We start from the raw sequence: 14,533 nt of genomic DNA, 5'->3' as shown, positions 1-14,533 counted from the left end.
CATATTAATTCAAACTTAAATAAAATATATGAACATCAAAAAATTTTTTTTTCCTTTAGCATTGCTTTTACAGAATCTCATAAATTTTGGTATGTTGTATTTTATTTTCATTTGTCTGAAGATGTTTTCTAACTTTCCCTTTGATTTCTTTTTTATAAAATCAGGCATTCAGAAGTTGGTTGTTTAATTTTCTTGTTTTTGTGAATTTTTCAGTTTTTCTTTTGGCATTTATTTCTGTTTTCATTACAATGTAGTTGGAAAAGTTACTTAGTATGATATTATGTTCTTAAATTTGTTAAGATTTGTTTTGTAGCCTAACTTGTGATATGTCCTGGAAAACGAATTTGTGTCCTTGAGCAAAAAAGAGTACTATTCTTCTGCTGTTTGGAGGAATGTTCTGTATATCTCCATTAGTTTTATTTAGTCTATACTATTATTCATATCTCCTGTTTCTTTGTTGATTTTCTTTCTTTCTAGTTGTTCTATCCATTATTGAAAATGAGGTGTAAAGTCCCCCACTATTGATGTTTTCTCTCTTTACTTCTGTCAATATTTGTTTTATATATTTAGGTGCTTGGATATTATATGCATATATAATTATATCTGTTCCTTGTGACTAGACCCTTATATTGCTATATGTAGGGTAATGTTCTTCATTTCTTCTGACAATTTTTGGCTTAAAATTTACTTGGTATGATATAAATATATCTGGTCCTACTTTCTTTTGGTTACTACCTACGTATATTATGTTTTTCAATCCCTTCACTTTCAGCCTATGTGTGTCTTTAAATCTGAAATGAGTCTCTTTGTAGACCGTGTATATTTGGTTGGGTCATGCATTTTAATTCATTCAGCCACTGTGTAGTTTTTGATTGGAAATTTTAATCAATTTATATTTAAAATACTTATCGGTACAGAAGAGTTTATAATTGCCATTTGTCATTTTCTGTCTTGTAGTTCATTTGTTTCTGTTTATCTCCTTTGTTTTTAAATTTTTTTGTATTGATATATTTTGATTTTTTTCTTTTACTTTTGTGTGTCTTAAATAGGTATTTCATTTGCAGTTACCATGGGGATTATATAAAATATAAGTTTGTTTTAAGCTGATGTTATAATTTACTGTATCATGTATCCATTAACACATTTTTGATTATAGCTATTTTTAATACTTTGTCTTCTAGTTTTAGTTTTAGAATTAATTTACTCACAATCATTGGAGTAATACACTTTTCTGTATTTGTCTATATATTTACTTTTACCTAGGAGTTTTATATTTTCTTATGCTGTCGTGTTGTTGTTTAGCATCTTTTTGACTCTATGTGAAGAACTTGCTTAGTACTCCTTGTAAGGCGATTCTAGTCATGATGAACTTTCTCAGTTTCTGTCAGGAAGTCTTTTTCTTTCATTTTTAGAGACATATTTTGCCAGGTATAATTTTCTTGTTTGGCATTTTTTTTTCTTTCAGCCCTTTGAATATATTATCCCACTTTCCTCTACCCTGCCAGTTTTTGGTTGTAAAATTCCTGATACTTTTGTGGGGGTTCCCTTGTTCTTAATGAGGCATTTTCTCTTGCTGCTTTCAAAATTCTCCCTTTGTCTTTGACTTTTGACAATTTGATTATAATGTGTTTCAGTGTCAGTTTCTTTAGTTTCCTCTTATTTGTCATTATTTGGGATTCCCGGAACTGGATGTTCATTTCCTTCCCCAGATTTGGGAATTATTCAATTCCCATTATGCATAGATTTTATTTCTTTGAATAAAAATTTGTGATTGTTTCTCTCTCTTCTTCCACTAATTCCCATTATGCATAGATTGGTCTGGTTGGTGATGCCTCGTGAGTCCCTTAAGCTGTCTTTATTTTTATTTTTTAATTTTTTTCTTTGTCTGTGAAATTTCAAATGACCTGTGTTTAAGATCACTGATTTGTTTTTCCTTCTACTTATTCTAGTCTGTTGTTGACTGTCTATATTGAAATTTTAGGTCAGTTATTATATTCTTCTACCCTAAGATTTCTGTTTGATTTTCTTTTAAATTTTTTATATCATTGTTGAAATTCTCATTCTGCATTGTTTTTCTGAACTCATTGATTATTTCAATAACAGTAGTTTTTGTGCCAGTACCAGGCTGTTTTGATCACTATCGATTTACAGTACAGTCTGAGGTCTGGTAGTATAATTCCTCCTGCTTTGTTTTTATTTCTGAGTAATGTCTTGGCTATTCAAGGTTTTTTCTCATTGCATATAAAACAAAGTATTATTTTTTCGAGATCTTGAGAGTATGACAGTGGAGCTTTAATAGGGATTGCATTAAAATTGTATATTGCTTTGGATAGTATGGACATTTTAACAATGTTGATTCTTCCCAGATATGAGCATGGTATATTTTTCCATTTGTTAACATCTTCAGTGATTTCTTTTCTTAGAGTTTCATAGTTCTCTTTATAGAGATCTTTCACAAAAACAGAAGGGTAGATGTATGGAACAGAATAGAGAACCAAGAGATGAACCCAGCTACTTACTGTTATTTGATCTTTGACAAGCCAGTTAAAAACATTCAGTGGGGAAAAGATTCCCTATTTAACAAATGGTGCTGGGCGAACTGGCTGGCGACCTGTAGAAGACTGAAACTGGACCCACACCTTTCACCATTAACTAAGACAGACTTGCACTGGGTTAATGATTTAAACTTAAGACATGAAAATATAAAAATACTAGAAGAAAGTGCAGAGAAAACTCTTTAAAAAATAGGTCAGTGCGAATAATTTATGAGGAGGACCCCCCCGGCAATTGAAGCAACATCAAAAATACACTACCCAGATCTGATCAAAGTAAAAAGCTTCTGCACAGCCAAGAACACACTAAGTAAAGCAAGCAGACAGCCCTCAGAATGGGAGAAGATATTCGCAGGTTATGTCTCCAACAAAGGTTTAATAACCAGAATCCACAGAGAACTCAAAAGTATTAGCAAGAAAAGAACAAGTTATCCCATCTCAGGCTGGGCAAGGGACTTGAAGAGAAACTTCTCTGAAGAAGACAGGTGCATGGCCTACACATAGGCTAATAATTAGTCTAGATGAGGGCTGGTGAAAATTACAGACACATGTAAAAAATGCTCATCATCCTTAATCATCAGAGAAATGCAAATCAAAACTATTCTGAGATATCATCTAAATCCAGTAAGATTAGCCCACATCACAAAATCTCCAAACCAGAGATGTCAGCGTGGATGTGGAGAAAAGTGAACACTTCTACACTGCTGGTGGGAATGCAAATTAATACGTTCCTTTTGGAAAGATGTTTGGAGAACACTTAGAGATATAAAAATAGAGCTGCCATTCGATCCTACAATTCCTGTACTAGGTATATATACTGAAGACCAAGAATCATTTATAACAAAGATGCATGTACTAGAATGTTTATTGTAGCCCAATTCATAATTGCTAAGTCATGGAAGAAGCCCAAGTGTCCTTCAACCCATGAATGGATCAATAAATTGTGATATATGTAAACCATGGAATATTATGCAGCCTTAAAGAAAGATGGAGACTTTACCTCTTCCATGTTTACATGGATGGAGCTGGAATGTATTCTTAGCAAAGTATCTTAAGAATGGAAGAAAAAGTATCGAATGTATTCAGTCTTACTATGAAACCAATTTATAGGTTTCTTATGAAAGCTATAACCCAATTATAGCCCAAGAACATGGGGGAGGGGAGTGGAATGGGGAGAATGAGTGGAGGGAGGGTAATTGGTGGAACCACACCTAAGGTGCATCTTAGAAGGGTACATGTGAAATTTACTAAGTGTAGAATATAAATGTCTTAACACAATAACTAAAAAAATGCCATGTAGGCTATGTTAACCAGTGTGATGAAAACATTTCAAATTATATATAAAACTAGCACATTGTACCCCATGATTGCATTAAGGTACACAGCTATGATTTAATAAAAAAAATAAAATAAAGTGGACTAACGATGTTAACTATATAACATCATAAGGTACTATAGACTTTAAAGATGGCAATGAATATTCACTGAGAAGTGTTAGGTATTATTAGTACATCCTTGAAAAGGTAAAACAGGATGTTACAATATAGAAACTGTAAAAACTCCAGAAGATCTTGAATTTATAAATCCTTTAATTTTATCAGGCTGTAGCAACACTGGAGCAATAATTAGTATGTCATAGGAGTTTACCATGACATCCTTTTGGATTCGCTTCTTTAGCAAAGTTACTTAAAATCTCTAATCTATCATGAAACACAATATTTATAATTAGTAGTTTAATTCTACAAATGCTTTTTTAGTGCATAAGGTGTGCCAGGAACTGTACTAATTTTATAAAACTATATATATTTTTTGTTGTTGAAGGAAAAGACCATTCTGTATTTATATATGTATATATATGTACATACAGTTGACTCTTGAATGAAATGAGTTTAAACTGCACATGTTTACTTGTATGTGGATTTTTGTCTGCTTCTGCCACCCCTGAGATAGCAAGACCAAACTCTTCTTTTCCTTCTTCTCCTTAGTCTACTTACAGTGAAGATTATGAGGGTAAAGACTTGTATGATGATTTACTTCCACTTAATGAATAGTAAATATATCTTTGTTTCCTTATGATTTTCTTAATAACATTTCTTTTTTCTAGCTTACTTTATTGTAAGGCTATAGTATGTGAAACACATACAAAATGTTAATTGTTTGTGTTATCAGTAAGGCTTCCAGTCAATGGTAGGCTACTAGGTATTAAGTTTTGGAGGAGTCAAAAGTTATACACAGATTTTTGACTTGGGAGGTATTGGCACTCCTAACCCCTGTGCTGTTCAGGAGTCAGCTACATACGTATTTGTGTGTGTGTGTGTGTGTGTGTGTGTATCTCTATATATATTTATAGCATAGTCCCTTCCTTCAACCAAAAGACAGATAAGTCCGGTGTACTGTGGGAAAATTTGTCCATAAGATGTACTTTCACACCCAAATAGATAGAGTTATCTATGTATGGGGCATACTTAGAAAACCTAGGGGTTGCCTAGGGGTCTCTAATAAGAAAATTAATGCCTGCATGGGACCTTGAAATGTGAGGAAAGATGGAAAAGGCATGCTAGCAGAGAGAGTAAGTAGCATGAGCAAGTTTATGATAACATAAGTAGCTAGATTTTCAGTTCAACATTAAGTGCAAGAAGAGTGAAAGAGATAAGACTCACAGAGGCAAGTAAAAGCTAGGCCCTGGCAAAACTTTTTTGCCATCCTGAGAACCTTGGATCTCATCATGAAGGCCACTGCAGTAGCAAACTAGGGTTAAGCTAGTTTACTCCTGAATTTGAGTTCAGGCGAGCAGATTTTTTCAGACTGGATGCGCTGAGTAATGAAAGTGGTTTTAAGAGCTAAGTCTAAATAGAGAACTCTGTTAGGAGGCTAATAATTAGGTCTAGATGAGGGCTGGTGAAGATTTAAGCAAGGATAGTGATGGTAGGTAGTGTCAAAAGAATGAAACATATTCAGTAAAGTGGCATATTGGGATAAGAAAGAGGCAGGGAAGGCTGATTCTCAGGACAGGGCAGTGCAGTGCCATTAACTGGGGCTGGAATACAAAAAAACAGCCTTTAAAATTTTTCAAAATAGATTTTAAGGTTGTTCAGAAGCGGCCCAGAGGAGCCGGTGGCTGCTGGAGGAGGGGGGGTCCGAACCAGGAGCCATGCCGCGCTGAGGGGGGGCCGCACAGTCGCCACCACCGCCGCCAGGTGGGGTGGGAGGGGCGGGAGCTGCCACCTCCAGGGTGGGCGCCTTTCACCGAGGACTCCGGTCACCTGGGACGAGGGTTTTATCACCTTAAATGGAGCTGTATTTCCTTAAAAAGACGGACAGCCCACCGTGTGAACTATAGATCTTGTGGAGAGCTTTATATCGGGTTCATAGCGGCGTAATGCACGCAGACTCCTGCGAGTTCCCCTAAGTTCTTAGAGGACGGCTTTGCCATTTGAATCTGAGAGGTGCAAAGTTCCATAAAGAATGGCCCATGTGGATAAGCACAAAGTCTAGAGACAGCGCTTGGACATTATTTGTGAAGGTATCCGCCCCCATATCATGAACTGCCCCCTGTACCTCCACCCCCTGGTGGCGCTGCTGGATGGCGGCGACTGCACAGTGGAGATGCCGATCCTGAAGGACCTGGCCACCTTGGCCTTCTGTGACGCCCAGTCCACTTAGGAGATTCATGAGAAGGTGTTAAACGAGGCCGTGGGCACCATGATGTACCACACCATCACCCTCACCAGGAAGGACCTGGAGAAGTTCAAGGCCCTGCGAGTGATCATGTGGATAGGCAGTGGCTACGACAATGTGGACATCAAGGCTGCCGGCGAGCTCGGGATCGCTGTGTGCAACCTCCCGTCTGCAGCAGTGGGAGAGGCCGATTCCACCATCCGCCATATTCTCAACCTGTACTGGAGAAACACATGGCTGTACCAGGCACTGCGGGAGGGCACGCGGGTACAGAGTGTGGAGCAGATCCGAGAGGTGGCCTCGGGAGCAGTACGCATCCGCGGGGAAACGCTGGGCCTCATCCGCTTTGGTCGCATGGGGCCGGCAGTTGCTGTTCCAGCCAAGGCCTTTGGATTCAGCGTCATATTTTATGACCCCTACTTGCAAGATGCGATAGAGCGGTCCCTGGTCTACTGACCGCGGGCCACATGAAGTGGTGTGATTGTACTTGTTCCCCTTTTGTTTTTTTACTTCAAAATAAGATATGTGCAGTGTGCATAGGAATTTGTTCATAGTTTGTTTTTTTTTTTTAACTACAGTCCAGAGCCCTCCAATGGTCTGAGGGACAGTGAAGTGGCCCCCTGTTTAAAAAGTTTGAGGACCCCTGACTGCAGGACTTGCTGTATCAGAGCGACAGCGTCTCCTTGCACTGCAATCTCAATGAACATAACCACCACCTCATCAATGACTTTACTATAAAGCAGATGAGGCAAGAAGCATTCCTTGTGATTTATTAACGACCAACTTCTGTTATTGTGTGTTAAGCTTTTCATTTGTGCATCAAATCACAAAGAATAAATAGAGTTTTTTCCATTATCAGTCCCTTGGCATAGCAGGTCCCAAACACCCTGTTCTAGAATGTTGTGTCAGGAGTTCTAAACATCCAAATAAAAATTAAGAGGAAAATTCCCATCCTGTGACTCTAGTCCCTTCAGTCTACAGGGGCTGGTTACCTCTTTTTGCTAATAGGAAGATTAAAACTACAGAATAGGGAGAAACTGGTCTGCCTATATTAAGACATCTGCACGGATGGGATTGAAGAGAGTACAGGCTCCTGTACAAAGAAGTGTCTTATACCTGAACTGTGTACTGAGCGGGCAAGTTGGTTGTAAGTTCAGTAATACCCTCTGATGATGCAAAAAAAAAAAAAAGTATTAAGTTTCACAAGCTGTTTGTACTCAAATACATTTTCTCAGTTTCAGATCCTAAGCTATTTTGTTGAGTAGAAAGTCTTGAACTAAGTGTTCAAAAAGAATAATGTTGCATTTCCTATGTCTCAGGAAACACTTTTTATGGTAACTTGTCAGATTGTCTATGAACAAACCCACTTTTTTAGACATTGATAGTCTTCTTTTCTTCATGTGATATTTTATACAAGAACACTTCAGATGTATTAGATGTGACTGATTTTAACAAATCCTATTAGCTTTGTATCAACTAGTAACATAGTTGATATTCATAGTCTTTTGTGAATTATTGCCTTTTTGTTTAAAAAGATTGCCTATTTTGAGCCTTTGTATAGGTACATTCCTGTTTTTATGACAAAAAAAAAAACAAAACTTTAAAACTGTCCCAAACAGAAAAAAATAAATAAAATAAAAAAATTCAAATTATTTAAAACTTTTAAGTATGATGAACAAAGGAGACAATGATGAGTTTTGTTTTTGAAATACTGAGTTTAAGGTAACTGTTGGATAATCAGCTGGCAGTGTGAGTCTGAACCTCGGGAAAAGTCAGGGCTAAAAATAAAGGTTTGAGATTGATTAACATGATACTGTCTGGCAAAGAAGAAGACAGTATAGCAATTGACAGGAGAAACACAACATTATAGATAAATGGAAGGCTAGAAAATACATTTTGAGAGATTAATTATGCCACTAAAGTTTGAAGTCCTTGAGGGATGGATTTCAGTCTTCTTAATTTTTAAGTTCTCAGCATATATCACAGTGCCTAGTATCCAATGGATATCCTAGTATCCATTCTACTGTTTGTAGAATGAGTCAAACTTTGCCACCATATAATTCTATACATAACCAAAGCCATCTCCAGATTCTAACAGAAGTCTTATTTATATTGTCACCTACTTTATTTGATTGCTAAAATAGCATCTATATTTACTTTGCCTAAACAAGATCATGAGTAGAATGTCTAACTTCAATTGTAAGAATACCTGTAAGAAAGAGGTAACCTTATCTTAAAACTGGTTAATCAGAATAAATAATAATAGGTATTTATATTTGACTTTTAGTTTCAGTGTGTTTATAAGGAGTACAAAGACCAAAGAATAATTTTAATTTATGATGCTGACAATATTTTAAAAGTTAAAACATAATCTTGTGCCTCTAAAAACCTAATTTTAAGTGGTTCATCAATGACTTCTTCAATGTTACTTATGGTATTTGAACTCTCCTCCATTCCAGTTTCTTGATTCTGGTTCCTAAAGATCAACTGTGCTGGACGCACAGGTGTTAACAAATTTATCTTGCTGATGACAACTCTGTCCATATAGCTGTCTTGTGTGTCATCATTCATAGTGTTCGGTGTCATTCTGACCTAGCCAAGCTAAAAATGATACTCCAGCTCAAGAAGGATTTAAAATCTTGACAAATTAAAGATAACACAGTACAGAATATCATTGCGTTTTGCAAATTTTAGCTTAAACACATCTAAATAACTCATTTCAGTGTGCATCTGTCTTTATCCTTTGACGTAATTTACCCTAGGCAAGAAATATGTCTGTGTGGAAGACTATAACAATTATTTCTCTGTTCTCAAGTGTGAGTTTTTGTATTTGTTTAAATAGCTAATGGTTATGGTAATTTGTTTGTGAGGTATGTCTTATGGTATATAGCCTATACCACAGATCTATCATAATATCGATGATCAAATCACCCAGTTTTCCAGTTTGGTAATTCGATTTGAATGATCAGTTTTTCAGATTTGTAGTTAGGATATAGCCAGCTTGATAGTTCCATGTTGGCACATAACTACAATATATGGGATGATTGTGGTAGTAGACTTTGCATTATTTTCTAGTGACAGCAGCTGGCAGTCATTGGAGAGTTCTATCTCTGCTCAAAACATATAGATTAGGTTAAATAATATCTCAGCAAAAGAAGGCAAGTTATCTCCCACTTTTTAAATTATGCATCTGTGTTTGCTGTGGTGTGAATGCAGTGCCTGCTTCTGAGACAGTGTCAAGATCTCCTTCTGTGGGTGTGCATATGTCCTGGGATATGAGATTGTGATCACTATGTGAGGATGATTTCTACACAAGTAACTTGTCTCTCTATGTAATAATTATGTATGTGTAAGAGAGAGAAACAGAGACTAATAGAAGGTGTGAATGAATGAGAATGTGTGCAGGTGCAAGGAAACTACTGAGGAAAAGAAGGATGTTTAATATTCTTCCTTGCTTATCACAAAACTACATTTATAAAACCTAAACATTTTGCCAAGATTGCCATACTGGAGATAAAGAAAAGAAAAAAAAAATAGTTTGGGGAGGCAGAGAAATAGAAGTACCAAAATCTTTAGTACTTTCTTCAACTATTAACTGTTCATGTATACATATGAAGAGGCATTATTATTTGGTGCTTAGAGCTCCAGACTCAGTATTCTTATATTAGAGAAGGCAGTAGCTATTTCACAATGTGGATAGCACAATCGAATGAGGTGGTATAGAGAGTACAGTCATCTTTCAGCATCTGTGGATTGCTTCTAGGACCCCTGCAGACACCAAAATTCACGGATGCTTTCGTCCCTAATGTAAAATAACCTAGGAATATCCTGCAGTATACTTTATCATCTCTAGATTACTTATATCTAATACAATGTAAATAATTGTTATACTACATTATTAAAGAATAATGATAAGAAAAATATGTGGGTCATTCCAATTTTGAGATACACAAAAATCAAGAAATGTAAAATTTGCACAGATGGAAACAAACAAAGCCCTCCCAGCAACCCTGATAATAAGCCAAGCAAGTTGAAACTTGCATGGGTGAATCAGAAAGGATACTATCAACTGTGTTTCTTGGAACTGAAATAATGGACCATAACAAACTCTGTTTCAAAACTTTCATAGTGACATGAGTGCATGTGTTTGAGGGCACATACATATATACACTGCTCTCTGGTGCGTAGGTTGAAAAGTAGTATGCAGGCGACTCTAATGCATAAGATGAAAAATAACATAAAAGCAAGAGGAAGGGCAATAAGGAATAAGTGGGAGTAGAAAAAAGCACACAGGAGGGGATAGGACAAAGGAAGGCAGGAACATGGAGGCAAAGTATAACATAAACACAGATTGATAAGGATGGCGGTTATAGGAAAAATGGTACAGGTCTGCATTTATATTGGAATATCTCTGATTAAAAGTTTTATTTTGAAACATTGGTCACCATAGTAGATTGCAGTAAGTAAAATTTTAGACAAACTATGATGTGAAGTCTTGATACTCATTCCCGTTCCCAGTCGTGGTAGGATTCAGACAATGCATATATTTTTATGTGTGTTTTTAAGTCTTATCTCAGTTTTCACCTATACTCTGAATAATTCTGGGTCCGTATCCTAGTAAAAACACAGCTAGTAAATCATTTTATGAAGCCTTTTTTTTAATGCAACATTGAGTTCAGAGAGATTTATAGCTGTACATGATAAAAGATCACATTTTAAGAGTTGAGCAATTTTTCTAAAAATGACCTATTTAATTTCATAGTTGGTACATCTAGCAGAAATAGCTTTTTTGGTGCTACGGTGGGAGTACAGAAAATTAGAAAACAGATTGGTGGCTTGTAAGTAAAGGCTAATCAGAAAAATGGAAATAGTATAGCATAGATTTTATGAATCACTTAAATCTGGATTGTATTGTTACAATAAAATATATCTATTGTAAATATATTTCATGACAATGTTTTGACTTTTTAGAAAGTTTCATTTATTTTCCTTTATACATCTGTTTCTTTTGACAATATCTATTAGAAATATCTGCTTTCTGAACATGTATAATAAGAAAGAAAGTAAACTGCTCTTTCTAAAAATCAAAATTTTAGAGAATGTAGGCATTTTTACTTCATTCCTTTAAAAATATTATAATATTATAAAATTGTACAGTTTTATAGGATGTTCTAAAAATGCATAAAATTTTACAATTATCATTTCTATTATGAAATTCTATGAAAATTTCATTATATGTTAAAAATGAACTCCACGCATTTTGTAGCAGAAAAACATTGTAATATGTTTTTATCACACATGTGTAAATAATAATTGAAAAGGTTTAGAATGTTTATTATAAGGTGAATAATTATGTATTATAAACAGAATTAAAGAATAACTTTTGAAATTATTTAAAAATTATAATTTAATCTATAGAGAGATGAGTGTGGTTGTTTTAATCGTAATACACACTAAAATCTGTATTTCGAAAGGTAGACATTTTAGGAAAAATTTTACTATTCTAATATTACTTTAAAAAATTTTTGATAGTAAGGAATTTGCTTTAGATTCTCATTCTTGGAAAGAATAATTTTGTTTCCAGTGGGCAGTATTTCCTAAAGAAATTCAGCATTATCTCTTTTTAAAAATATTTTAGTTACTTTGTTCTCCAGGCTGCCTGTTCTATTTTTTTCATGAACAAAATTGAGAGTCCTTTCTTATTACTCTGTGTTGAGTCTCTTCCCTGTTTGTCCTGTTTGCACCTTGAATTTCATACTTGCTTTCTGAACAGTCTCTTCATTTCACCCCTTAGGTTTTCCTTGTTCCTTGTCACCTTTCCTTCCTGCTCCTTTGCTGCACCGTTACGTTTTTGCTTGTCTTAGTGTCACTGTTTTGTTTTGTTTTTTAACATGATGCTTTCACTCCTTTTTACTCATTAAGAATTCCTAAACAATCCTTTTACCATTTTTCTATAAATTTTTTCTTAGGAATATTTGGAAAATATTTTAGGTGCCTACTCTTAAAATTTCAGTTTAATTTAAAGGTAGAAAAAAATCTTAAAATTGTAGCCAAAATGTTTGTGATATTGCATCGATTATATACATATTGTAGGTCACTGTCTCTTAATGGCATTATCAACAATCAAAAGATATTTGTAATTCAAGTATTATCACATACATATTATTCAAATAATGTAATTATGTTCATCATTAACAAACACAGCTGCATTTTAAAGGTTTTTTCCCCATCTAATATAAAGAATTGTTTAATTTGGCAAATTAAGTAATGTAGCAAAAATATTAAAATGACAAAAAATTACAATTTTAAATGCAAAATACCCCAGCTTAATGTTGCTCTTAAAGTTTAGTTAGAGAATATAAAATGTGGCTTACTGTTCACTGTCAAGCTTCATGGATAAGATATGGTGCCTGACACTAATCGGGTTTAAGGACCTCCAGAGCACGAAGTAAGTTGTGGATTGTACCTACATTGCTTATGGTTCCCCCCTCTTCTCTTTGCCTGTATTAGCAATCTGCTTTTGTACTTTGACATCCAGGATTTCCCTAGTGAATTTTGTCACAGAAAAAAGAGAATCATCAATATCGCAGTTAAACTTGACTTTCAAAGCTAATAGTATCTCATTTGGGGGCTCAAATTTAATAAATTTTCTTTGATTCTGGGTGAGTTTTTAAACATCAAACAATGAATTGGCCTGGGTGCAGTAAAATATTTAGATCTATTGACTATGGTTCAGAAGGGTAGAAGGCAAAACACTAGTGGTTTGATGCTGATAAATTCTTAGTACCTTAATCCACATTAATGTTTTCTTTTATGTGAGTGCAGATTGGTGACAAAAAAAGCAAGAGAAGGTATTCATACATATAAAATATAAAACTAAAGCAAATATAAAATATTATTTATTTTGTTATGCTAAGTAAGTTTAATAGCATTCTCATTCTGACTAAAGACTCTAGAGAATGTTGCAGATAAATACACATTCTGAATTGGGACTCTAGTGTACATGTAGTACTCATACTATTATAAAAATTGCATCATAGTATATATTTTACAGTACGCACTTTGACATTCTCTTATTGACAGAAAGTCTTCAAATCAACTTGGGAAATATAAGGATTTTTATACTCACAAATTAGCATAAACAATTAAAGATGTCATCATTTGTGTGTATTTGTTGGTTTAAGGAAACTATGGAGTAAGATAGTTTTGTGAAATGTATATATTTTAATATAATTAATTCATATAATAAAAAATAATTCTAATCATTTTGCATGTTGCCCAAGGAGAATAGAAAAACAAGGAAGAAGTTTTCTGATATTATTCCCAAATTACATTTGGTGTTATTCAAATAAAACTGTAGATATAAATGCATTTATTTAATTAATGTTATTTTTTTACTTATAATATTTTTGACCTTTGCTTATAAAAACTTATTATCCTGTGACATTAAGCTAATTGTGTAATATTTATCAAACATATGGTAGCAAAGGGATAAATTTTTAAAACCTGTTCAAGTAAAGTTAGAAAATATTAATATGCATATACAGGAAAACTACAAGTAAACTAAATGATCAAAAACAAGAGATTAGTGTTCTTAAATGCAAACTAAACTGTGGAATTCTTAAGGCTATTACAAAGTTTGGAAATGAAAACCCAAAATATCTACCTCTGAGCTTTTGTTTGTGTTATATAGGGAATATTTTCTCATTTGTCCAGAAGGTGGCAGTGTGATATCAACTGCATGTGATTCTGTCCTGCCTACAGAGTTGGTGTTTCTGATGTGTTTGTATTGTTACCTTTCTGAATACTTAAAATGTAATATAAATATTCCTGATTTTTATTCATTAAATTATTTAGAAATTGTGTGACTGAGTTGGTTTATATGTATTTAATCATCAAGACTCAAGTTTAATAAAATCTTGCAATTTTAGAAGCCTAAATAGGGCAAATAAACCTCTTCATATCTTCAAGTATCCTTTTGTATTGAGTATATTTTCTTTTATTCCAGGGTTTATTTTATTGAAGTTTTTTTTTAAAAGGCTAGTGCCTAATAACTATCTTGTCCAGTATTATCAGTTAATATCAGTTAAATTAAACATATTATTGAGAAGGTGTAATAATAATTAGGAGATTGCTGTTGTTTTTGATTTTGTGAATTTTTTTTCTTTTCTTTCCATTACCTTTTGAGGGTGGTGCTGTGGAAAAATAATTTAAAACCTCTTGATCAGAAGAGCTCCAGCGACTCTTCTTCCCCACCCTCATTTCAAGCAGGAGGATGCTTTTTCTTCTTAACATTCTCCCCC

At 34.3% G+C, this 14,533-nt stretch overlaps 1 protein-coding gene and 1 pseudogene across 1 annotated transcript in view; both read left to right on the top strand.

The window, feature by feature from the left end:
- CCDC171 (coiled-coil domain containing 171) overlaps positions 1-14,533 on the top strand; it is a 473,803-nt gene that overhangs the window by 340,495 nt on the left and 118,775 nt on the right. The window lies entirely within an intron of this gene.
- Positions 6,018-7,006, top strand: LOC128568696 (C-terminal-binding protein 2-like; annotated as a pseudogene).

This window comes from Nycticebus coucang, chromosome 2 (assembly GCF_027406575.1).
Source record: "Nycticebus coucang isolate mNycCou1 chromosome 2, mNycCou1.pri, whole genome shotgun sequence".
Taxonomy (NCBI): Eukaryota; Metazoa; Chordata; class Mammalia; order Primates; family Lorisidae; genus Nycticebus; species Nycticebus coucang.
Note: the sequence above shows the minus strand (reverse complement) of the source record. Positions and strands in the feature narration are given on the sequence as shown.